General features: G+C 43.7%; 1 protein-coding gene across 13 annotated transcripts in view; it reads right to left on the bottom strand.

Annotated features, from left to right (window-relative positions):
- fars2 (phenylalanyl-tRNA synthetase 2, mitochondrial) overlaps nt 1–26,003 on the bottom strand; it is a 421,493-nt gene that overhangs the window by 40,126 nt on the left and 355,364 nt on the right. The window lies entirely within an intron of this gene.

Genomic DNA, 26,003 nt, shown 5'->3' with positions numbered 1-26,003 from the left:
GAGGGATGCTAGGGTAATGCCATGGGTTGCACCTGCGGCAGTCTTTAAAAATGGTGCCCCAGATCATCAAGTGTCGAAGTTGATGGTGGATTAATGGTGCCCTGCCGGTGCTAAGTCGTGGGACCTGTGATTTAGGGGAGGTAATATCGCTAGACTATTATTCCAGTTAGGGGAGATAATGTCACTAGACTATTAATCCAGAAACTCAGCTAATGTGCTGGGGATCCGAGTTCTAATCCTGCCACAGCAAATGGTGGAATTTGAATTTAAAAAAAATATCTGGGATTAAGAACCTACTGATGGCCATGAAACCATTGTCAATTGTCGGAAAAGCCCATCTGGTTCACTAATGTTCTTTAGGGAAGGAAATCTGCCATCCTTACCTGGTCTGGCCTACATGTGACTCCAGAGCCACAGCAATGTGGCTGACTCTCAACTGCCCTTTGAAATGGCCTAGCAAGCCGCTCAGTTGTATCAATCACTCAAGAAGGCAGCTCACCACCACCTTCTCAAGGGCAACTAAGGATGGGCAATAAATGCTGGCCAGCCAGTGATACCCATGTCCCATGAATGAATAAGAACTTCTTTTTTCAAAGTGTCACACTATATGGTGCAGAAAGCCACTAATGCTGTTGGCAGCTTCAACGCCGCTTTTCCTGCCCGACACAGGCCTTTGCCAATATCAGGGAACATCCCAGCCATGGTTCATTTTTCTTTGGAACATACCATTTGCTATACCACTCGCTTATATATTGTACCACTCACTGTAATCTAGACAGTTTCCAGCAAGGCAGTGTTATTACAACTCCCAACAGTCTTCGTTACTGGCTCATTACTGGTCTAAAGGGTTGAGACGGTGAATCAGTAATTTGTACAGAATTTCTTTAACACTTCTGCAGTCTCTGAACTGCGGAAATAAAAACATAATTTTACACTAATTATATCAGCTAATCATTCAGTCTGGCTCCTTGGCCTGAAAAAATGAACATACTTAATATAATTAAAACATATTATACTGTTGCAAGTAGAATTTGAACACGATCCCAAACATTGTTCTATTTTCTGTATCTGTTTCTAGTGGGCACATATAAATGACTGTGCCTCTATTCCACTTCAGTTTGTGGGATATGAAAGGATGGAATCAGTTATTCAAGGAAGGGGCAAGCCTTGTCCACTATTCCATTGGGCTACTACCCCGAGCACACCTGATATTACTGAATTGTGCACAATAAAAGCATTGTGACAGATGTCCATATTCTGTGTTAACATGCAGCTGGGCATCATAGAATATCTCACACATGTTGCAGTGGAATGCCTTCCTGGTCATGTAACTTTGTATGTTCTAAAGGACAGCCTTCAGAATCAGGTATGTTCAGTTGCCCATTTATGATAGATGTGGAGAATTTTTTTCTCTTAGAGGGATAAGTCTTTGGAATTCTCTTCTTCAAAGGAAACAGGGCCAATTAGTATTTTTCAGACAGAGCTAGATAGATTCTTGATAAGAGGTGGAAGGTTATTGGGGGTCAGTGGGGAATATGGAATGGGAATACAATCAGATTAGCCATGATCTTATTGAATGGTGAAGCAGGCTTGAGGGGCTGAGTATCTACCCCTGCTCCTAATTCATAGATTTAGAATCATAGAATCCCTACAGTGCAAAAGGAGGCCCTTTGGCCCATCAAGTTTGCACCAACCACAATCCCAACCAGGCCCTATCCCCATAACCCCATGCATTTACCCTGCTAATCCCCCTGACACTAAGGGGCAATTTAGCATGGCCAATCCACTTAACCCGCACATCTTTGTATGTTCGGTCAATCACCCAAGCCCTCTGGAAAATACAAAAGTTTACAGAAGTTAAGGGACGTTCTATCTGTGAATTCTCCAGTGGAATACAGCATCAGTCACTTGTCAAAAGCCACCCTTTATTTCTGGCCCAGCACGGTCTCCCATGGGTGTCTACAAGGATCCAGGAAGTTGAGGGTTATGGTAGACTTCATTTCGATAATTGGGGTTTGGCAGCAGGTGGACTGAGGCTTCAAGTGACTTGGAGCAAATCATAAAGTTAGCAATATGGCACTTTCTGAAGTGCAAGTGACATACAACCATCTTTTCATATGGATTCTGAAATGTAGGTTGAAGCCTGAATACTCTTCAGGCTGGGTCCCTCTGAATAGGGTGCAGCCTCCTTCAGTGTTCTGTGTTATTCCTCGTGATGTGTGTGGCGTGTTTGGTGCACAGCAATGTACTGGCGCATCTTACAGGGAACCTTGGTTGTGCATGGTTTGTTGGTTGCAATGCGTGGTATGTTCTGGATTGCTGCACGGGCATATAGTTCAGGAGGAAGACTGGTCTCTGCCTCTGGTACTTTAGTCTTTTGGGACTGCAACCCTAGCTCTCTCCTTCCCCCTCTAATAAAGCATAAAGTGAAGGGGTTTGATAAAATAAGCAAATTATCTTTTCATTTGGAAAAGGCCTGTAAAATGGTATTTTGCAGCAGCAAGAGACGCTGGAGGCTTCAGTTCTCTCCCGGGTAGCTAACCCGTGCTTGCTTCAGTACACCACGGATGCATGAAAACACGGTCACAATATAAGGGAACCCTCTGGCGAGTGCAATTGGAGCTTACTTGCACTTGAAAGCTGGAATCATTTTTGATTGGTGGATGGAAGTTCTTTCAGATGGAGCTTACGATGGACAGATGCGATAGATTGAGGAGATTTAGGTGGATTTTAATTACATATGTCACTCACGTCCAAAGTTCTGCCTTCTTTTATGTCACATAATTTGGTTGCGCCCAGATTACAGGTGGGAATTTCCGGCCTCACTCACCCCAAAACCGGAAAATCCCGCCCGAGGTCAACGGACCTTTCCGTGGTCCGCCCCTCGCCTGCTCCGATTCCTGTGGAAGGCAGGACAGTAAAATTCACCCCTACGTGTCTCTCTGGGCATTAATTTGGAAGAAACTGCAGGCTGTAAATTCTTCAACAGTGAGTTTTCCAGGTGCCCTCAAATCTAGAATTACCATGTATATTGTACAAGGCTGGTATTTGTTACCTGCAAAAACTTAGTAGATGGAATATAATGTGGGAAAATGGGAAGCTATGCACTTCGGTAGGAAGAACAAAGGAGCTGAATATTATTTTAATAGAGAATAACTGCAGAAAGCTATAACAAGAAGAAATTGGGGTCCTTATGTATAAATCACAAAAAGCTAACATGCAACTACAGCAGGTCATAGGGAAGACAAATGGAATGTTGGCCTTTATTTCAAAAGGAATGGAGTATAAAAATAGGGAAATCTTGCTAAAAACATACAAAGCACTAGTGAGGCTGCACCTGGAATACTGTGAACAGTTTTGCTTCCCTTATCTAAGAGAAAAAGGAAGCATCTGTCAAGGCCATGAGGCTGGGAACACACGAAGCAAGTGTGGAATATAAGGAAAGTAGAAAGAAACTTAAGCAAGGAGTAAGGAGGGCTAAAAGGGGTCACGAAAAATCATTGGCCAGCAGGATTAAGGAAAATCCCAAGGCTTTTTATACATCGACGTTAGCAAGGAATGAGCTGAAAAAGGAGCTTAGGAGAGCTAGGAGGGGGCATGAGAAGTCCTTGGCGGGTCAAATCAAGGAAAACCCCAAGGCTTTTTACTCTTATGTGAGGAATAAAAGAATGACCAGGGTGAGGTTAGGGCCAGTCAAGGACAGTAGTGGGAACTTGTGTATGGAGTCAGTAGAGATAGGAGAGGTGATGAATGAATACTTTTCTTCAGTGTTCACCAAGGAGAGGGGCCATGTTTTTGAGGAAGAGAAGGTGTTACAGGCTAATAGGCTGGAGGAAGTAGATGTTCGGAGGGAGGATGTACTAGCAGTTTTGAATAAACTGAAGGTCGATAGGTCCCCTGGGCCTGATGAAATATATCCTAGGATTCTTTGGGAGGCAAGGGATGAGATTGCAGAGCCTTTGGCTTTGATCTTTGGGTCCTCACTGTCCACGGGGATGGTGCCAGAGGACTGGAGAGTGGCAAATGTTGTTCCTCTGTTTAAGAAAGGGAATAGAAATGACCCTGGTAATTATAGGCCAGTTAGTCTTACTTCGGTGGTAGGTAAGTTGATGGAAAAGGTCCTTAGGGATGGGATTTACGACCATTTAGAAAGATGCGGATTAATCCGGGATAGTCAGCATGGATTCGTGAAGGGCAAGTCGTGCCTCACAAATTTGATTGAATTTTTTGAGGAGGTAACTAAGTGTGTTGATGAAGGTAGGGCAGTTGATGTCATATACATGGATTTTAGTAAGGTGTTTGATAAGGTCCCCCATGGTCGGCTTATGATGAAAGTAAGGAGGTGTGGGATCGAGGGAAAGTTGGCCGATTGGATAGGTAACTGGCTGTCTGATCGAAGACAGAGGGTGGTGGTGGATGGAAAATTTTCGGACTGGAGGCAGGTTGCTAGTGGAGTGCCACAGGGATCAGTGCTTGGTCCTTTGCTAGGTGTGATTTTTATTAGTGACTTAGAGGAGGGGGCTGAAGGGTGGATCAGTAAATTTGCTGATGACACCAAGATTGGCGGGGTAGTGGATGAGGTGGAGGACTGTTGTAGACTGCAAAGAGACATAGATAGGATGCAAAGCTGGGCTGAAAAATGGCAGATGGAGTTTAACCCTGATAAATGTGAGGTGATTCATTTTGGTAGGACAAATTTAAATCTAGATTACAGGGTCAAAGGTAGGGTTCTGAAGACTGTGGAGGAACAGAGAAATCTTGGGGTCCATATCCACAGATCTCTGAAGGTTGCCACTCAAGTGGATAGAGCTGTGAAGAAGGCCTATAATGTGTTAGCTTTTATTAACAGGGGGTTGGAGTTTAAGAGCTGTGGGGTTATGCTGCAACTGTACAGGACCTTGGTGAGACCACATTTGGAATATTGTGTGCAGTTCTGGTCACCTCACTATAAGAAGGATGTGGAAGTGCTGGAAAGAGTGCAAAGGAGATTTACCAGGATGCTGCCTGGTTTGGAGGGTAGGTCTTATGAGGAAAGGTTGAGGGAGCTAGGGCTGTTCTCTCTGGAGCGGAGGAGATTGAGGGGCGATTTAATAGAGGTTTATAAAATGATGAAGGGGATAGATAGAGTGAACGTTCAAAGACTATTTCCTTGGGTGGATGGAGCTATTACAAGGGGGCATAACTATAGGGTTCATGGTGGGAGATATAGGAAGGATGTCCGAGGTAGGTTCTTTACTCAGAGAGTGGTTGGGGTGTGGAATGGACTGCCTGCAGTGATAGTGGAGTCAGACACTTTAGGAACATTTAAGCAGTTATTGGATAGGCACATGGAGCACACCAGAATGATAGGGAGTGGGATAGCTTGATCTTGGTTTCAGATAAAGCTCGGCACAACATCGTGGGCCGAAGGGCCTGTTCTGTGCTGTACTGTTCTATGTTCTATGTGCATATATAAAGAGCAAGAGGGTAGCCAGGGAGAGGGTTGGCCCACTCAAGGACAGGGGAGGGAATCTATGCATGGAGCCAGAGGAAATGGGCGCGGTCTTAAATGAGTACTTTGGGTCAGTATTCATTAAAAAGGACTTGGTGGGTGATGAATCTGGGAAAGGGTGTGGAGATAGTTTGAGTCATGTTGAGATCAAAAAGGAGGTGGTATTGAGGTTCTTGAGAAACATTAAGGTAGACAAGTCCCCAGGGCCTGATGAGATGTACCCCAGAATACTGAGAGAGGCAAGGGAGGAAATTGCTGGGGCCTTGAGAGAAATCTTTGTATCCTCACTGGCTATAGGGGAGGTCATGATGTGGAGATGCCAGCGTTGGACTGGGGTAAACACAGTAAGAAGTTTAGCAACACCAGGTTAAAGTCCAACAGGTTTATTTGGTAGCAAATGCCACTAGCTTTCGGAACAGGCTGTCCCTTCGTCAGGTGGAGTGGAGAAATGCTCACAAACAGGACATACAGAGTATGCATTTCTCCACTCCACCTGACGAAGGGACAGCCTGTTCCGAAAGCTAGTGGCATTTGCTACCAAATAAACCTGTTGGACTTTAACCTGGTGTTGTTAAACTTCTTACTATAGCGGAGGTCCCAGAGGATTGGAGAATAGCTAATGTTATTCCTTTGTTTAAGAAGGGTAGCAAGAATAATCCAGGTAATTACAGGCCGGTGAGCCTTACTTCAGTGGTAGGGAAATTATTGGAGAGGATTCTTCGAGACACGATTTACTCCCACTTGGAAATACATGGATGTATTAGTGAGAGGCAACATGGTTTTGTGAAGGGAAGGTCGTGTCTCACTAACTTGATCGAGTTTTTCGAGGAAGTGACGAAGATGATTGAGGAGGATAGGGCAGTGGATGTTGCCTACATGGACTTCAGTAAGGCCTTTGACAAGGTCCCTCATGGCAGACTGGTACAGAAGGTGAAGTTGCATGGGATCAGAGGTGAGCTGGCAAGGTGATACAGAACTGGCTCAGTCATAGAAGACAGAGGCAGAGGGTAGCAGTGGAAGAGTGCGCTTCTGAATAGAGGGCTGTGACAAGTGGCGTTCCTCAGGGATCAGTGCTGGGACCTTTGTTGTTTGTAATATATATAAATGATTTGGAGGAAAATGTAACTGGTTTGATTAGTAAGTTTGTGGACGATACAAAGGTTAGTGGATTTGTGGATAGCGATGAACATAAGAACTAGGAGCAGGAGTAGGCCATCTGGCCCCTCGAGCCTGCTCCGCCATTCAATAAGATCATGGCTGATCTTTTTGTGGACTCAGCTTCACTTAACTGCCCGTTCACCGTAACCCTTAATTCCTTTACTGTTCAAAAATGTATGTAACCTTGCCTTAAAAATATTCAATGAGGTAGCCTCAACTGCTTCACTGGGCAGGGAATTCCACAGATTCACAACCCTTTGTGTGAAGAAGCTTCTCCTCCAGCCAGTCCTAAATCTGCTTCCCCTTATTTTGAGGCCATGCCCCCTAGTTCTAGTTTCACCTGCTAGTGGAAACAACTTCCCTGCTTCTATCTTATCTATTCCCTTCATAACCTTATATGTTTCTATAAGATCTTCATTCTTCTGAATTCCAATGAGTATAGCCCCAGTCTACTCAGTCTCTCCTCACAAGCCAACCCTCTCAACTCCAGAATCAACCCAATGAATCTCCTCTGCACCCTCTCCAGTGCCAATATATCCTTTCTCAAGTAAGGAGACCAAAACTGTACACAGTGCTCCAGATGTGGCCTCACCAGCACCTTATACAGCTGCAACATAACCTCGCTGTTTTTAAATTCCATCCCTCTAGCAATGAAGGACAAAATTCCATTTGCCTTCTTAATGACCTGCACCTGCAAACCAACTCCTTGAGATTCCTGCACAAGGACATCCAGGTCCCTCCGCATAGCAGCATGCTGCAATTTTTTACCTTTTAAATAATAGTCCATTTTGCTGTTATTCCTACCAAAATGGATGACCTTACATTTACCAACATTTTACTGCCAGACCCTCGCCCACTCACTTCAGACTATCTATATCCCTTTGCAGATTTTCAGCATCTTCTGCCACTCATCTTAGTGTCATCTGCAAATTTTGACACACTACACTTGGTCCCCAACTCCAAATCATCTATGTAAATTGTAAACAATTACGGTCCCAACACTGATCCCTGAGGCACACCACTAGTCACTGATTGCCAACCAGAAAAAACACCCATTCACCCCTACTCTTTGCTTTCTGTTAGTTAACCAATCCTCTATCCATGCTAAATACATTACCTGTAACACCGTGCACATTTATCTTATGATGAGGACCATCAGAGGATACAGCAGGATATAGATTGGTTGGAGGCTTGGGTGGAGAGATGGCAGATGGAATTTAATCCAGATAAATGTGAGGTAATGCATTTTGGAAGGTCTAATACAGATAGGACATATACAGTAAATGGCAGAACCCTTAAGAGAATTGATAAGCAGAGGGATCTGGTGTACAGTACTGAGGTCACTGAAAGTGGCAACATAGGTGGAGAAGGTAGTCAAGAAGGCATACGGCATAGAATCATAGAAACCCTACAGTACAGAAAGAGGCCATTCGGCCCATCGAGTCTGCACTGACCACAATCCCACCCAGGCCCTATCCCCATATCCCTACATATTTTACCCACTAATCCCTCTAACCTACGCATCTCAGGACACTAAGGGGCAATTTTAGCACGGCCAATCAACCTAACCCGCACATCTTTGGACTGTGGGAGGAAACCGGAGCACCCGGAGGAAACCCACGCAGACACGAGGAGAATGTGCAAACTCCACACAGACAGTGACCCAAGCCAGAATCGAACCCAGGTCCCTGGAGCTGTGAAGCAGCAGTGCTAACCACTGTGCTACCGTGCTGCCCCTTCATGCTTGCCTTCGTCGGTCGGGGCATTGAGTTTAAAAATTGGCAAGTCATGTTGCAGCTTTATAGAACCTTAGTTAAGCCGCACTTGGAATATAGTGTTCAATTCTGGTCGCCACACTGCCAAAAAGATGTGGAGGCTTTGGAGAGGGTACAAATAAGATTTACCAGGATGTTGCCTGGTATGGAGTGCATTAGCTGTGAGGAGAGGTTGGAGAAACTTGGTTTGTTCTCACTGGAATGACGGAGGTTGAGGGACGACCTGATAGAAGTGTACAAGATTATGAGGGCATGGACAGAGTGGATGGTCAGAAGCTTCTTCTCAGGGTGGAAGAGTCAATTACTAGAGGGCATAGGTTTAAGGCGCGAGGGGCAAGGTTTAAAGGAGATGCACGAGGCAAGTTTTTTCACACAGAGGGTGGTGGGTGCCTGGAACTCGCTGCCAGGGGAGGTAGTGGAAGCAAATACGATAGTGACTTATAAGGGGCGCCTAGACAAATACATGAATAGATGGGAATAGAGGGATATGGTCCCCGGAAGGGTAGGGGTTTTAGTTCAGTCAGGCAGCATGGTCGGTGCAGGCTTGGAGGGCCGAAGGGCCTGTCCCTGTGCTGTAATTTTCATTGTTCTTTTGTTCTTTGAAGATATGCTAACATTGGAGGCAGTCCAGAGAAGGTTCATGAGGTTGATCCCCGGAATGGAGGGATTTTCGTATGAGAGGTTCATAAGTTCATAAGATATTAGAGCAGAATTAGGCCATTTGGCCCATCGAGTCTGCTCTGCCATTCGATCAAGACTGATATGCTTCTCATTCCCATTTTCCTGCCTTCTCCCCATAACCCTTCAACCTATTAACAAATAAAAATCTGTCCAACTCCTCCTTACATTTACTCACTGTCCCAGCATCCACTGCACTTTGGGGATAGTGAATTCCACAGATTCACTACCCTTTGGGAGAAGTAGTTTCTCCTCAACTCTGTTTTAAATTTGCTACTCCTTACCCTAAGACTATGACCTCTCATCCTAGAATGCCCCACAAGAGGAAGCATCTGCTCCACGTCTACTTTATCCATACCTTTTATCATCTTGTATACCTTATTCTTCTAAATTCCAGAGAGTATAGGCCTAAACTGTTCAATCTCTCTTCATGCGACAAAGTATGAGTAGGTTGAGCCTGTACTCATTTGAGTTTAGAAGAATGAGATGTGACCTTATCCTCAGGGGGCTGAACAGGGTAGATGCTGAGAGGTTGTTTCCCCTCGTGGGAGAATCTAGATCAGAGGTCATAATCTTAGAGTAAGTGATTGCCCAATTAAGATAGAGATGGGAAAGAATTTCTTCTCTCAGAGAGCAGTGAATCTGTGGAATTCTTTACCGCAGAGGGTTGTAAGAGGCTGGTTATTAAGTATGTTCAAGGCTGAGATTGATATACTTAATCAGTAAGGGAACCAAATCTTACGGGGATAAGGCGGGAAAGTGAAGTTGAGGATTATCATAGCAGATCAGTTATGATCTCACTGAATGGTGAGCAGACTCAATGGGCCAAATGGCCCATTTTTGTTCCTCTGTCTTATGGTCTTATATTTTGCTGGAGACGTGAGGCTGCACAGCTGTCTTTCAAATATACCTGTATCATGTTCCAGTATATTATGAACTTAAAGTCAATACTTAAAGATTTTGAACATAAACAGGCTATTAAAATGGCCGCTGCAATTCATGTTACTATTAGCATTTTGAGCTCCAGACAGTCTGAGACTGAAGCAAATATCTAATTAAAGATGATCATTTAGTCATCTGGGAAATGCACCAAAATCAAAAGAACATTCTAGTTGGTTTGTCTTTTTGTTTGATCATGGAAAAAGAATCAAAGCAATTCAATGTACATTAAATGTAAATGGATTCCATTGATAATCCATTGTATTAGTGGGTAAAATATGTGGGGGTAGGGCCTGGGTGGGATTGTGGTCGGTGCAGACTCGATGGGCCGAATGGCCTCCTTCTGCACTGTAGGGTTTCTATGATTATGATAGTCCCTCATCCAAACTAGACTGGGTGAAATTCAAGGTGTCAAATGACAGCACAGGATGTATAATGAACTCATCACCCCTTTTTAGGAAGGACTTTGAACTTTATGAGTCGAATGATGAGGAATTCATTTTGTTTGAAGCAGCTGCAAGTCTTCAAAGCTGCATGATAATAAACAGCAATATCTTGAAAGTGGGAGAAGGACTTCCTTCAACCTGTTCCAACTTCATGTTCATCTGAGAACCATCCTCTTGGAAATTCAACTACAAGGTGCTTGCAACTTGCTGAGAATTTTATAAGGCCTTCATTCTACTAAAGCATCAATTCATCTAAGAAACAATAGGCTTGCCACAAGAGTCTAAGAGAATCATAAATTATAATTGTACTGTTTTACTTTCATTTGTATCTAATCTTTGTGTGTGATTAGTATATGAGAGTCAGATGAGTGAGATGTCATGTTTTAAACCTTCGGGATAATATGTTTTTAAAGTTTATTTATTAGTGTCACAAGTAGGCTTACATTAACACTGCAATGAAGTTACTGTGAAAATCCCCAAGTCGCACACTCTGGTGCCTGTTCAGGTACACTGAGGGAGAATTTAACCTGGCCACTGCACCTAGCCTATTCAAATAATCATCTAACGCCCTTTTGAATGCCTCGATTGAACCTGCTTCCACCACACTCCCAGGCAGTGCATTCCAGACCCCAACACAGACAAGAAGGGCCAAAAGGACTGTTTCTGAGCTGTAATTTTCGATGGTTCTAACACCCACTATGTGAAAACGTTTTTACTCACATCACAGTTGCTTCTTTTGCAAATCACTTTAAATCCGTGCCCTCTCATTCCTGATCCTTTTCCGAGCGGCAACAGTTTTTCCCTATCTACTCTGTCCAGCCTCCTCATGATTTTGAACATCTCTATCAAATCTCCTTGTAGCCTTCCTCTCTCTGAGGAGAACAGTCTCAATCTCCCCAATCTATCCTCACAACTGAAGTTTCTAATCCTTGGAGCCATTCTTATAAAATATATCAATAGCACAATATCATCACATCACATTCCCGGTAATTTCTCTCACATTCCCAGTATTTTATCTCACTTTCTGTTGTTTTCACTCACATTCCTGGTGATTTCTCTCATTTCCCAGTGTTTTCACTCATATTCTCGGTGTATTCTCTCCCATTCCTGCTATTTTCACTCATTTTCCTGGTGTTTTCTCTTCCATTCCCAATATTTTCTCTTGTATTTGCACTATTTTTACTCACATTTCCGCTATTTTCACTCACATTTCCGCTATTTTCACTCACATTTCCGCTATTTTCACTCACATTGTGACACGTTAGCACAGTGGTTAGCACTGCTGCTTCACAGCTCCAGGGACCTGGGTTCGATTCCCGGCTTGGGTCACTGTCTGTGTGGAGTTTGCACATTCTCATCGTGTCTGCGTCATCATCCTCCGGGTGCTCCGGTTTCCTCCCACAGTCCAAAGATGTGCGTGTTAGGTTGATTGGCCATGCTAAAAATTGCCCTTAGTGTCCTGAGATGCGTAGGTTGGAGGGATTAGTGGGTAAATATGTAGGGATATGGGGGTAGGGCCTGGGTGGGATTGTGGTCGGTGCAGACTCGATGGGCCGAATGGCCCCGTTCTGTACTGTAGGGCTTCTATGATTTCTATGATTTCCGCTATTTTATTCACATTTCCGCTATTTTCACTCACTTTCCCAGTGTTTCCACTCACATTGCCCCTATTTTATTCACATTCCCGATGTTTTCTCTCTCATCCCCAATCTTACAAACAAACACATTGATCAGAGGCAATAAAAGGGATAGATAAATTTTGTCTGTGGCAAATTTGGGTGTTGCAGTCTGGGATAAATCTATGGGAAATGTGTCAAATCTGATTTTAAAGGAATTGAAGGTGGAAGGAAAAAGTAACAAAAAGCCAAAACTGATGAAACCAAACAGAAGAGATTACAGCAGTAAGTTTTGTGAGTACAAACAATAGAAAATTATTATTTATCTATTTATTAGTGTCACAAGTAGGCTTACATTAACACTGCAATGAAGTTACTGTGAAAATCCCCTAGTTGCCACACTCCGGCGCCTGCTCGGGTACACTGAGGGAGAATTTAGCATGGCCAATGCACCTAACCAGCACGTCTTTTGGACTGTGGGAGAAAACTGGAGCACCCGGAGGAAACCCACGCAGACACGGGGAGAATGTGCTGACTCTACACAGACAGTGACCCAAGCCAGGAATCGAAGCTGGGTCCCTGGCGCTGTGAGGCAACAGTGCCACCGTGGGGCGGCTTATTTGGGGCGGCACTTATGCATTTATGCAAAACATTTAGCATCCTTAAGCATTGATCAGCTAAAAGCCATAGCTAAGCAGGTACATCATTATGTATGTAATAAAGCATGGCGGCCTGAGATACAAAGATACAGGCTGAGCATCTTAGCCTTACTCCAGCTTCAAAACAAGTAGAAGATACAAAACCTGAAACAGAACAGGGCATCTTAGCCAAAATCTGCCTATCAGAGTTGAAGCAGAATTAAAGCAAAGGAAGGGAGGAGAGAAAATTCCAGCAAAAAGTGAGAGGGTATTCCAAGAGAGAAAAAAGGAGTGTGCTTTCCAGTTTTAAAAGCTTGAGAGGGAGAGTTGTAGGCACATAAAGATCAGGAGACAGATTGCAGCAACTAGGAAGAACCTAGTGGTACTTTAAACACATTAAGCTCGCGACAAATATTAATTTCCTAAGGTATTCCTGATTTGTTCCCACGTTTGAAGCGGAGGACATGGAAACTTTCTTTACAGCCTATGAGAAACTGGCAGCTCAATTACGATTAGATTTGGACATTATTGATACAAAGTTAGTAGGAAAAGCCCGTGAAGTTTATTCCATGCTGCCTGCTGAGAGCTCCGCCAGTTACCATTATACAAAAAGTGTCATTCTCAGTGCCTCTGAACTCGTATCAGAGGCAGACCCCCTACCATTCTGGAACTTTCATTAAAAACTTACACAGACTTTCCTTGAATTCAAACTAAACAGTTAGCACTTGACCGGTGGATTCAAGCTCTAAAGATTGACCACACAAAACTAAGGGTTGAGAGAAATGGTGTTGCTGGAGGAGTTTAAAAACAGTCTCCCATACAGCTTCAAAACTCAACGCGGAGCAAGGAGTTTCCAGTCAGCGATACACCTATCAAGGCTGGTGATTGCAATTTAACCCATAAACCACTAACCAAAACAAATTTGGATCTAGTAACTCTTACTGGCAAGAGGGAAATAAGAAGGAAATACACTAAACAGGAATAGACTCCAGAAGAAAGGAGAGTAGGGAAGACAGTGCGGATCACTTTCCAACTTTAACAAGAAAGAATCTGGAAATAAATCAGCAGGAACATGGCTCTGCTTGTTTATAGCTTTGGCATATAAAAGAAAACTACCGGGTCACCCAGAAACCAACTGGGGGAAGTTGAGGTTAGAACCTTACCCATTACCTTGAAATTGCCAAGCCCAGACTCAAATGGGACAAGGTTAGAACAAAATGCCTACCAAAGCTTCTTGCACAAAGTGGGAATGGTTCCTTTGGCATCGGGGGCTCCACAAGCTCAAGAGAAACGGGGCGTTTTCAGACACTGGTGTAGCAAAGGCCAATGAGTTGCCATCCAAAAGCAGGACAAACACCACTGTGCCAGTAAAAAGACTAAATAGCACATGTTTAAGGGTTCACTTGGTGAAAAGACACCTGCAGAGCAAACAGGTCACCTGTGTAGTGATGGTCAGGGTTATTCTGAGCTTGGCCATAAAGGGAATGGACGTATAGTTCGGAAATTACTTGGTGGCTTTTGTATATGTGGTATATGTCTCTTTCAAACAGAGTAAGAAGTTTAACAACACCAGGTTAAAGTCCAACAGGTTTATTTGGTAGCAAAAGCCACACAAGCTTTCGAGGCTCTGAGCCCCTTCTTCAGGTGAGTGGGAATTCTGTTCACAAACTTGTGAACAGAATTGTGAACTGTTCACAAACTTGTGAACAGAATTCACAAAATTGTGAACAGAATTCCCACTCACCTGAAGAAGGGGCTCAGAGCCTCGAAAGCTTGTGTGGCTTTTGCTACCAAATAAACCTGTTGGACTTTAACCTGGTGTTGTTAAACTTCTTACTGTGTTTACCCCAGTCCAACGCCGGCATCTCCACATCTTTCAAACAGTACAGAAGGGAGTCACCTGACTTCAGGGACCAATGGAAACTGAGAGTGAGTGGGCACACCAGGGCTTTTACTAGCTTTTACGTGTTCCATCTTGATTCTTTTCACCCCTGTAGGTCCTGTGCTGGTTTCCAAAAAGTTGGCAGGCATTCCTTCCATTTCCGTAACCCTTAATGGCTGTATCACCCCATGTAGGATGTTAGGGACTTTTCTGCCTCTCTCAGACAGAATAATCTAGAAGCCAAATTGTAAACATGTAAGTGCTCGAGCTCTGCTCCAGGGCAGCCCAGAGCTGCAAACCACCTGTACCTAAGTTTCTTTTATCAATAAATGCCATTTGTTCCTAACAAACCTTAAATTTCTTGATGAGGCGAGAAAACCACAACTTAACAGTGGCATGTGTCAGGTATGTGCCCAGATGGCCAAGCACAGACCATGGAGATTGGAGAAACAGAAGGCAATTGAGAAAATTCTGTTCAGCTGCAGAGAGCTGAAAAAGTCCCTAACATCCTACATGGGGCGACACAGCCATTAAAGGTTATGGATATGGAAGGAATGCCTGCCGACTTTCTGGAGACCAGCACAGGACCTATAAAGGTGAAAAGGAGCAAGATGGAACACGTAAAAACTAAAGAGGGAAAATTCAGGTCTGTAGAATTTAAAGAGGTAAAAACAAGGCCCACAGAAGTTAAAAAGAATGCAGGGGCTGAACCAAAGGTCTGGTTAACTGACACCTTCTATGAGGATTTAAATAGGCATGATGTGGAGATGCTAGCATTGGACTGGGGTAAACACAGTAAGAAGTCTGACAACACCAGGTTAAAGTCCAACAGGTTTATTTGGTAGCACAAGCTTTCGGAGTATCACTCCTTCTTCAGGTGAGTGAGGAGTTGTGTTCACAAACAGGGCATATAAAGACACAAACTCAATTTACAAGATAATGGTTGGAATGCGAGTCTTTACAGGTAATCAAGTCTTAAAGGTACAATGTGAGTGGAGAGGGTTAAGCACTGGTTAAAGAGGTGTGTATTGTCTCCAGCCAGGACAGTTAGTGAGATTTTGCAAGCCCAGGCAAGTCGTGGGGGTTACAGATAGTGTGACATGAACCCAAGATCCCGGTAGAGGCCGTCCTCATGTGTGCGGAACTTGGCTATCAGTTTCTGCTCAGCGATTCTGCATTGTTGTGTCATGAAGGCCGCCTTGGCAAACGCTTACCCGAAGATCAGAGGCTGAATGCCCATGACTGCTGAAGTGTCCCCAACAGGAAGAGAACGCTCCTACTTGGTGATTGTTGAGCGGTGTTCATTCATCCGTTGTGGTAGCATCTGCATGGTCTCCCCAAAGTACCATGCCTTAGGAGCCTGTGTGAGAACCTCTCTGGCTATGTCGAGGACATCCTGAAACCCATTGTACAAAGAACCCCCAGCTTATGTCACAACACTACGGACATTCTACAGAAACTCAGCATACATGGAGCAGTTGAACCAGAAGCACTCCTCATCACAATGGATGCCTTGGCACTCTACATAAGCATCCCCCACGACAACGGCATTGCTGCAACTGCCTCAGTACTCAGCGCCGACAACCGCCAATCTCCAGATGGAATTCTACAACTTATCCGCTTCATCCTGGACCACAACGTCTTCACCTTCAACAACCAGTTCTTCATCCAGACACACGGAACAGCCACTGGGACCAAATTCGCACCTCAATATGCCAACAGCGTCATGCACAGGTTCGAACAAAACCTCATCACCGCACAGGACCTTCAACTGATGCTATACACTAGATACATCGATGACATTTTCTTCCTTTGGACTCATGGTGAACAATCACTGAAACAACTATATGATGACATCAACAAGTTCCATCCCACCATCAGACTCACCATGGACTACTCTCCGGAATCGGTTGCATTCCTGGACACTCGCATTTCCATCAAGGACGGTCACCTCAGCACTTCACTGTACCGCAAGCCTATGGATAACCTCACGATGCTCCACTTCTCCAGTTTCCACCCTAAACACATTAAAGAAGTCATCCCCTATGGACAAGCCCTTCATATACACAAGATCTGCTCAGATGAGGAGGATCGCAACAGACACCAACAGATGCTGAAAGAAGCCCTCATAAGAACAGGATATGGCGCTTGACTCATCGCTCGACAGTTCCGACGCACCACAGCGAAAAACTGCACCGACCTCCTCAGAAGACAAACATGGGACACGGCAGACAGAGTACTCTTCGTCGTCCAGTACTTCCCCGGAGCGGAGAAGCTACGACATCTTCCCCAGAGCCTTCAACAGGTCATCGATGAAGACGAACATCTCGCCAAGGCCATCCCCACACCTCCACTTCTTGCCTTCAAACAACCGCATAACCTCAAACAGACCATTGTCCGCAGCAAACTACCCAGCCTTCAGGAGAACAGTAACCACGACACCACACAACCCTGCCACAACAACCTCTGCAAGACGTGCCAGATCATCGACACGGATACCATAATCTCACGTGAGAACACCATCCACCAGGTGCACGGTACATACTCTTGCAACTCGGCCAACGTTGTCTACCTGATACATTGCAGGAAAGGATGTCCTGAGACATGGTATATTGGGGAGACCATTCAGACGCTACGACAACGGATGAATGAACACCGCTCGACAATCACCAGGCAGGAGTGTTCTCTTCCTGTTGGGGAACACTTCAGCAGTCACGGGCATTCAGCCTCTGTTCTTTGGGTAAGCATTCTCCAAGGAGGCCTTCATGACACATGACAATGCAGAATCGCTGAGCAGAAACTGATAGCCAAGTTCCGCACACATGAGGACGGCCTCAACCGGGACCTTGGGTTCATGTCACACTATCTGTAACCCCCACAACTTGCCTGGGCTTGCAAAATTTCACTAACTGTCTTGGCTGGAGACAATACACACCTCTTTAACCGGTGCTTAACCCTCTCTCCACTCACATTGTCTGTACCTTTAAGACTTGATTACCTGTAAAGACTCGCATTCCAACCATTATTTTGTAAATTGAGTTTGTGTCTATACATGCCCTGTTTATGAATCAAACTCTTCACTCACCTGAAGAAGGAGCGACACTCCGAAAGCTTGTGCTACCAAATAAACCTGTTGGACTTTAACTTGATTTAAATTGGGACAGAGGAATCCCCAAACCAGCAGAAAGACAATGAGGGGGATGTCTCAACCAGTTGAAGAGCCACTGGGCAGTGCAGCAGAAGCTAACCAACCGCCAGTAGTGTCCCAAGGACATAGGGTAGATTGGGGAACAACTCATCCCCAAGGTAACAGAAATGGGGAAGTGAATATCCTGTAATGTGAACTGTACTTGTGAAAGGGAACAAGGGAGGTAAAAGTGCAGAATTAAACACAGGATTAACAAACAAAACCATCACAGAGTCAGGTTAAAACTCAAATCCACCTGAACCCAGCAATTCAGTGTTCAAGGCAACTGCTGATAAGGTGCAGGGACGAACCAGACACCTCACTGGGATTTAAAAAGATACACCTCCCCTCATCACCCTAGAAATAAGAATTATCAATAAACTGGGACTGAAATTATCAGGTTCCTGGGTTGTAGAATTAGCCATGAAAAGGTTAACATCTTTACAGACAACCCCCCAAAAAAGAAATTAGAACCATTTACATATTACAAGCTTCGAAACAGATTATAGTTCTGTGAAACCTGACTCTTTTCTGGAGCCAGATTAGAGTTTGAACTTCCATCAGTTACTAACTGCACTGAGAATCATATGCTGAGCTACAATTCCCAAACTTTTGTGTCCCAAAACTAATAAACATGCACCAGTAATTGGGGACTTGAAGAAAAGGGAATGCGACAGAGAAACTGTAGCAATACTGTGTTACTGTGTGTCAATGTCCGAGTGTGTATGAAGAAATGAATGCGGACACATTTTCTTTCACTTTGCAAGGGAGCCATGTAAAAAAGAGTTATCATAGATTCCATTTTTCCCATGTGGTGGAGGGATGTCAAGTTCCAGCAGATTATGAATTTAGCGACAATACTTTAAAACCTTGAACACAAACTGACCATTAAAATGGGCACAGCAAATCATGGGGCCTTTGGAATTTTGAGTTTCAGACAGACCTGAGTCTCAAGCAAATATCTAATTAAAGATGGACACTAAAGTCATCCAGGGAACTCATACATCTCTTTGTTTAAGGATGGACCATCAATTCCAATTGGCTCATCTTTCTTTTTCAGTACTGACATGAAACATTGAAACTTAATGTGCATTAAACAAGTACGAATGGATTCCACTGACCTTCTATTGTATCGCTATGATCCTTCATTCAAATTAGATTGGGTGAATTCCAAGTATGAAACGACAACACAAGGTTGTGCAATCAATTCTGGAAAATGGACTTTGAACTTGTACAAGTCACATGGCGAGAAAGCAATTTTGTTCCCAGCTTTTAAGTTTACAGCAAGAAGCTGTTCTGCAGGCAAGCTCCATCAGAAAGCCATTAAACCAGCTACAAGTCATCTAGGCAGCCCCGGTAATCTAAGCAGCCAGAGGTAATAAACAGCAAAGCCTTGAAAGTGGGAGGACTCACCCTAAACTGTTCCAATTTTGAGTTCACCTAATAACTAATGCCATGGAAATTCAACCACAAGGAGCCTTGCAGCTTTTTGAGAATCCTCTGCTTTATAAGGCCTTCACTTCAACTAAAGCATTAACTCATCAAAGAAACTACAGACCTGTGATGAAAGAGACTGAGACAATCATGAACTGTAATTGTATTGTTTGACCTTCATCTAAGCTTTATGTGTCTGATTTGTATGCGCGCCTAGTGAGTGAGTCACATTTTAAACCTCAGGGGCAAAATGTGTGATGATAAATAATCTTCTTTATTTGTTAAAGCTTACAAAATGCTTGCTGCTGGGGTTATTTAAATTGGGACAATCATTCTGATGGTCAGAAAACATACAGGCCTTACATACAAACATACTGATCACGGGCAATAAAAAGGAAAACACATATTTTGTCTGGGATACAAAAATGGAAAGTTTAAGAACAATTTAAGGCCCCTGATAGAAGTCTATAAGATTATGAGGGGCCTGGACAGAGTGGATAGTCAGAAGCTTTTTCCTAGGATGGAAGAGTCAATTACCAGGAGGCATATGTTTAAGGTGCGAGGGGCAAGGTTTAAAGGAAATGTATGAGGCAAGTTTTTTACACAGAGGGTGGTGGGTGTCTGGAACTCGCTGCCGGGGGAGATAGTGGAAACAGATATGATAGTGACTTTTAAGGAGCGTCTTGACAAATACATGAATAAGATGGGAATAGAGAGATATGGTCCCTGGAAGAATCGGGTGTTTTAGTTCACTCAGGCATCATGGTCATTGCAGGCTTGGAGGGCCGAAGGGCCTGTTTCTGTGCTGTAATTTTCTTTGTTCTTTGTTCTAATTCAGATGAGAAGAATTAGTATTTATGCCTCTTTCTTCCTGTGAGCAAAATTCAAAGCTGCCACTAAGAGTTTGTCTGTTCACAATCAAACTGAAATTTGCCTGCTGTGTAATTCTAAAATTTATTCCATTTCAGAATGCTCATCATACAGTAACATCGTAAAGCAGAGGACTGGAAACATAGCTGTGGGGATTGGGAGTGGTGCTGGGGAGAGGTGGGTAATTGGAACAGCCTATTTTCGCATCAGGAATGTCAATGAGCATACCAGGATGAACTTAAGGAAGCCTTTAAGGCTCACAACTTCCAAAACAATGAAAAATATATGATTGTCAGAGCCTGCCTCTAGCTTTACTGCGGCTAATGATCCCTTCAAATAGAGATGTGAGTGGTCGGTTTCTGACCTGCATTGTCCATGGTTTGCGCACAAGTTGAGGAAGCAGCCTCCTGTGTGACTGATTAGCATGAAAACGGAGTTGGGATTTCTGACAATGTCAATTGACCTTTACTTGAATATTTCATTAGGCCAAGCCCTCCTAAATCAAAATCCACTCAAAAATTAGATCGATTGGGTTTCCAGCAGCTATTTTACAAACAATGTTTTGCCCAGCTGATGGCCTGCTTATACCCTAAGAATGGGGCTTTAGTGAGACAAGAATCACCCAACTGAATTCGTATGAAATGACTATTTTGTTCTGAAAGTTTAAATTTAATTGGCAATATATTTTAAAGTCCTGTAGTTCTGGATTTGACTCGTTTATCCATCCATTCGTACGTCATTTATGTTAGTCACAGCATGATTCTCGTCTATACAGATTAGGATTTTATCAGCACACAATGAATTCCGATGTCAGGACCAAATGCAGATCCAAGCTTGTGTGGGCGAAAAGTGGGAAAGCAGAGGCAATTTTACCAGTGATGGCCAACTAAAAGGTTGCCAACAGGACTGTCATTCCAGTGAGGATGGCAGCCTGTCTTTCTGAGTTACTAGTTCCAACAGAGGACCAGATGCGATGGACGGGGATAAACTGGGTGAATGGGATGGAGTCCTTACAGGAAGCAGGGTGTGAGGAGCTATAGGAATTAATAGGTTTGTAATGAATATTGGTGGACAGTATCCAATCAGAAATAGAGGGAGAGAAGGCGAAGTAAAGTTCATTTATTAGTCACAAATAAGGCTTACATTAACACTGCAAAGAAGTTACTGTGAAATTTCCCGAGTCACAACAGTCCAGCCTGTTTGGGTCAGTGCACCTAACCAGCACGTCTTTCAGACTGTGGGAGGAAACTGGAGCACCCAGAGGAAACCCATGCAGACATGGGGAAAACGTGCAAACTCCATACAGAAGGAAATTGAACCTGGGTCCTTGGCGGTGTGAGGCAGCAGTGCTAACCACTGTGCCACCATGCCGCCCAAGGAAGGGAAGTGTCGGAGATGGATCATGTGGAAGGTGAGAGAGGTTGTAGTTCTGCAACATCATCAGTGCCACTAATAGAGGTAGCCACTGCTGTGGCTGTAAGAGAATCCTGGCCATAACTGCCTCCTCTGCGTTAAGGACGTCCAATTCCTCCGCATCTCCCTCCACACCAGGATGGTCTGAGGGTTCTCAATTTCTTCTCTGAACAGAGGCCCAAACAATTCCCATCCACCACCACCCTCCTCTGTCTGGCTGAACTTGTTCTCTCATTGAACAATTTCTCATTTAACTTGTCTCGCATTCAAAGGATCATCTGACACCATTTATGCCAATTCCAGCATGATGCCACCACCAAACACATCTCCCCCTGGCCTCCCGTCAACATTCCATAGGGACCATTCCCTCCCTGACACCCTGGTTGACTTCTCCATCACCATCAACACTTCTACCCCTTGCCATGGCATTGCAGAAGTTGCAAAACCTTTACCTCCTCCCTCTTCATCAGCCAAGGCCCCAAACACTCTTTTCAGGTGAAGCCACAATTCACTTGCACTTCTTTCATTTTAATCTCCTGTATTTGCTGCTCATGATGCAGTCTCCTCAATGTAGAGTCATAGAGGTTTACAGCATGGAAACAGGCCCTTCAGCCCAACTTGTCCATGCCGCCCTTTTGTTTTACCACTAAGCTAGTCCCAATTGCCTGCGTTTGGCCCATATCCCTCAATGCCGAATCCATCACGCAAACCAGCCTCCCATCCATTGACTCTGTCTGCACTTTCCGCTGCCTCGGCAAAGCAGCCAGCATAATTATGGACCCCACGGACATTCTCTCTTCCACTTTCTTCCATTGGGAAAAAGGTACAGAAGTCTGAGGTCACGCACCAACCGACTCAAGAACAGCTTCTTCCCTGCTGCTATCAGACTTTTGAATGGACCTACCTCACATTAAGTTGATCTTTCTCTACACCCTAGCTATGACTGTAACCCCACATTTTGCACTCTCTCATTTCTTTCTCTATGAACGCTATGCTCTGTCTGCATAGTCCGCCAGAAACAATACTTTTCACTATATGTTAATACATGTAGCAATAATAAATCAAATCAAATCAAATCATATCTGTCTAAATGCTTTGAAAAGACAAAATTGTACCGGCCTCTACTACTGCCTCTGGCTTGTTCTAGACACTCACCACCCTCTGTGTGAAAAGATTACCCTTCTGGATCCTTTTGTATCTCTCCCCTCTCACCTTAAATCTATGCCCTCTAGTTTAGAGTCTCCGACCTTTGGGAAAAGATGTTGACTATCTAGCTGATCTATGCCCCTCATTATCTTATAGACCTCTAGAAGATCATCCCAAGGCCTTCTACGCCCGAGGGAAAAAAAGTCCCAGTCTATCCAGCCTCACCTTATAACTCAAACCATCAAGTCCCGGTAGCATCCTAGTAAATCTCTTCTGCACTCTTTCTAGTTTAATAATATTCTTTCTATAGTAGGGTGACCAGAACTGTACACAGTATTCCAAGTGTGGCCTTACTATTGTCATTGGGGAAAGTAAACACAAACTGGGTGACTGTTTTGTGGAACACCTTTACCTGTCCATAAGCACGACCCCAACCTCCCTGCCACTTGCCATTTCAATTCACCATCTTGCTCCCATACTCACATTTCCATCCTTGGCCTACTGCAATGTTCCAGTGAAACCCAACGTAAACTGGGGGAACAGCCTCACCTCATCTTCCAATTAGGCATTTGTGGCACAGTGGTAGCACCCTTCCATCAGGACCAGAAGCTCCGGGTACAAATCCAGCACCAGGACTTGTTGGCCACGGAAGATGTGTTCATAACACTATTCAACGGGCTGATAATCAGCTCAGGAATCCTTCCCCCATTTTCCCCACTAGTCCCCAAAGGGAGAGACAGGGGTGTGTGAAAATATGCTAAAAAAGCTACCCGACTTTCTATTTTGCTCCACTTCTTACACAGTGTAAAATCCATCATATTTCTACCACTTTTCAACTCTGAAGGTCAGTCACATAAACTTGAAATGTTAACTCTGTTTCCCTCTCCACAGACTCTGTCAGACCTGCTGAATTTTCCAGCAATTTCTGTTTTTATTTCATATTTCCAGCATCCGCAGTATTTTGCTATTATTATATAAGAAGGTACGTCTCTATCTTAAGGTGCCATCGAAGCGCCGAGACAAAATTCATGGATGTACCAATACTCGTAAAATGCTGGTAGCCTGGTAAAATGGCCATCAACAGATTAATTAATTGGACTAATTGGCCACCATCCAACAGTCAATGAGCAGCACTTTACTCTTTGACTTCAGAATTAACAGCAGAAGCCAGCCTAGTCTGCTCTTCATCCCTTCCTTTCCCTGTCTCAGCTGATTTCAGTTTGGCAGAGAAATCAGCCTGACTGAAGTTATCCTATTCCCCCCATCCTTCCACTCCAGAATCCAAAATCCAGAAAATCCCTGTATCTGCTACACATCTGGTCCTGTGTTTCCCAGATACATGGTCCAGTTTCTAAATACAATCACAATCTGAAGAAAAAAAAACACCTTAAGTTTAATCTCAATTTGGAGGCTGGGAACTACAGTTCCCAGTGGGCCTTGGGGCTTCTGCGTACACACCTGCTGGGTATGGCTGTACATGTGCAATTCATGTTTTTCTTTTACATTTTTGGGTCTTCTGTGCAAGCGTCGGCTGGAGAATGGCTGCATATGTGCAGTTAGTGCTCTCTCACTGACTTCCAACCAGGTTCCACTCTGCGATCTGACTTGGCCAGTATTAACACCAGCTGGGATTGTATCACATTATAACTTAGAAATGACTGAAGGTGTCTTTATATTTTATCCTGTTTTCGATCTTTCCTTTTTACACTCTATGCTGCAGAGGCTTGTTTCTGTTGCACTGCCATCTCCATTGGTGACACTAAGAACCTGGATCTAATCAAGTGGAACTGTTCACCTGAATTACACTGCCAACAATAATCTGACATTACATACTAGGATGCAGTTGGTTTATTCACAAACAGCTGGTTTGCATAATGGAGTGAAGTTGATGGCGTCTGGGTGGGGAGTCCGGGGTTGGTGGGGGGACAGGTTGGGTGAAGGGGGAACAAATGTTAACAGCTGGTGAAACTCTAGTGGTGTAAGAGCACCTGTAAACAATCAGACTTTGAAAAATGAAGCTTCGCAGCATACAGCGGTGATCAGCTTTCAGAACATAACTTATCTAGTTAGATAATTAAGTTGCTAAAATGGTGGGATGGTGTTGGACAGGTGTGGGGGTGAGAAACATGTCAACGCATTCACACCTTTGCATGTAGTGCTCCTCTCCTTGACAACCTCTCAGATTTCAATCATAAAATGTGTCTCAATTGGTTAGTTAGGATCCTGTACACATGGTCTCTTACATTCTGGTGACTGTATTGCATCTCTGGTTTCTTAGTAACGAGAGCCTATGAATACTGTAAGCTGCACATTGCTACCACATTCCCTCAAAGGAGACTGTTTCAATGACCAAAGAAAAGATTATATAGATATATTTTATATATAAAAAATACATACATATATTCTGCACCTTTTGAATGACATGCTACTTTGTAGTTAATCATTGCTGTTGATCGATTAGGAATGGTGCAAAGATTTATAACATTGTGAGTACAGTACTGCAAATATGTTATCTGTCAGCATTATCAAAACTGTAACACTGGTACTCCCACTACTGGAAACACCTTTCCCCAAAAGCTTACTTAAAAGAAATGATGAATTGTGTGACATTGATCTTTCAAAGCCTCCCTCCCCCATGTACCATTTGGAAATTCCAAAAGCCTAAATATTTCAGGAGTTTGCAATTATATGAGTTGTAGAGTATTACTTAAAAGGATAAATTGACATTGGCAATCTAGTTTCATTAGCATTAGGCAAACTTATTTTTATGCATGATGCAACATGCTTCACTCACTGCTTGGCATATTTACATGATCACAAACACCCAAAAAACACTTAATTACACAGACAAAAATCAAAATGGGACTGGAAAAACACACAACATTAGAAACAAGGAATTAGTGGCAGTTCTGAAACATTTTGAAAACAGAGAAATCATTAATCTTTCATCTCCAAGGACATAGATTTATCTTTGGCTTCTGGCTGCACTTTACAAAGCCAACTGCAAGAGCTTCATTAAAGAAGACAGTGACATAATGTAAAATGTGAAGTCGCCAGTTATGTTCACTTCCCATACATCATGATCAACAGGACTGGAGTTTGTCAGCTTTAATGAGAGTCTGTCCTATTTCATGAAAAGCATAAAGATTTTTAAAGCTGAAAGTAGTCAATAGTTCATTGGCACAGGAACGCTTTTTTTGCAAGCAAGATATTTATGCATAAAAAGTGTTATGGCTGCATTCAAATTCACAAGAACCCAGAGTAAACAGTCAATAAACTTGCTGGTTTAACTTTTCAATAGATTTTAGTACTTTCCCTCTCACTCCATTG

Source organism: Mustelus asterias, chromosome 2, assembly GCF_964213995.1.
Source record: "Mustelus asterias chromosome 2, sMusAst1.hap1.1, whole genome shotgun sequence".
Classification (NCBI taxonomy): Eukaryota; Metazoa; Chordata; class Chondrichthyes; order Carcharhiniformes; family Triakidae; genus Mustelus; species Mustelus asterias.
This window is presented reverse-complemented; position numbering and strand designations above follow the sequence as displayed.